This window comes from Leptonychotes weddellii, unplaced genomic scaffold (assembly GCF_054177405.1).
Source record: "Leptonychotes weddellii isolate Sample4059 unplaced genomic scaffold, ASM5417740v2 HiC_scaffold_25650, whole genome shotgun sequence".
Lineage (NCBI taxonomy): Eukaryota > Metazoa > Chordata > Mammalia > Carnivora > Phocidae > Leptonychotes > Leptonychotes weddellii.
The window spans coordinates 822-2,080 of NW_027848300.1; the positions used below are offsets into that span (position 1 = coordinate 822).

Consider the following 1,259-nt stretch of genomic DNA (forward strand, 5'->3'; position numbering starts at 1 on the left):
CCCCTCCCCCCTCTCATGTGCTCTCTCTCTCTCTCTCAAATAAATAAGATCTTAAAAAAAAAAAGTCTTTCCATTGCTCTTTTTCTTTCCCTTTCACAGGTGAGAATTTAATAGTAATTCGTTGCAGTTCCGAGGGCGTCGGTTCCTCCAACCCGGCTGCGTCCACACCGCACTGAGAGCACTTGACGTAGTGAAAAGAACACGCTGTTCGCGTGTTGGTGGCCTGCCCGGGGGGGCACCTAGGTCACCTCCTGACTTGCGCGTGCCGAAGCAGCCACGTCGGAGGGAGTCAAGGCCACCGGGTTCCTGTAAGGGCAAACGCCACCCCCGGGGGGAGGGGCGCGCCTGGAGGTGCTGGGGATCGAACCCAGGGCCTCGTGCATGCTAAGCACGCGCTCTACCACTGAGCTACACCCCCTGCGGGGGAAGAGCCCCAGTCTCCGCCGTACCGGCCGCCGCTATTGTCCGCAGGGGCGCCAAGATTTAAGCCAAAGGGTCGGGGCCGCTCCGTGCAACTCTGCTGTTCGGAAACCCTCCAGAGAAGAGACGTTGCGTTACTGTGCAACCGGGTTACAAAGGACTATGCGCAAAATTGAAGGAGATTTCCTGGGGGTAGCTTTTAATAATCTCATGTCCTGTGATTAACGTCAATGGGAAGGATAATAACCTGATCTAGGGAGCCTGCAATTATAGGGAACTCTCAGCCGCGAAGATTGACTCCCTCTGCCAGACAAGGCTCCAGCCGGCTGCAGAGCTTGCGGGTGGGACGGGAATAAGAACGGGGGTGGAGGGGAGAGTTGTAAAGGCCGGGCAGGGCAGACACAAGTACTGTGAGCGCTGGGAGCCCTCCTCCCCGGCCTCCTGGGTTTGCAGCCGGGCTCCTCCAAACCCTGCCTCTGTGGTCACACCGGTCTCCCTGTGTGTGTCTCTTCCTGCAAGGACACCAATCGTATTGGATTAGGACCCACCCTCATGGCCTCATCTGGACTTGATTACATCTGCAAAGACCCTATTTCCAAACAAAGTGACATTCTGAGGTTCCAGGAAGCCCATGAATTTGGAGGGAGGAGCACCATCAACTCAGCACAACCACCCTCTAACATAAGATGTATTAATTACAGTTCTCCTTATGTCTCAGAATTTGAGTAACAGGATACCAAAAGGGGAGTGTACCTTAGGACAAAAAGAAATATCACCAAAAGATGGCTTAATGGGATTTTGTATTTTCTTTATATGGAAGTTAAATATGATTTAAAGAG

The 1,259-nt window shown here is 53.1% G+C and overlaps 1 non-coding gene across 1 annotated transcript; it reads right to left on the reverse strand.

Moving 5' to 3' along the window:
- Positions 1 to 346: 346 nt before the first annotated feature.
- TRNAA-AGC (transfer RNA alanine (anticodon AGC)) lies at positions 347 to 418 on the reverse strand. The gene has a single exon. It is a non-coding gene; the product is annotated as a tRNA-Ala (tRNA).
- Between the last annotated feature and the right edge of the window lie 841 nt (positions 419 to 1,259).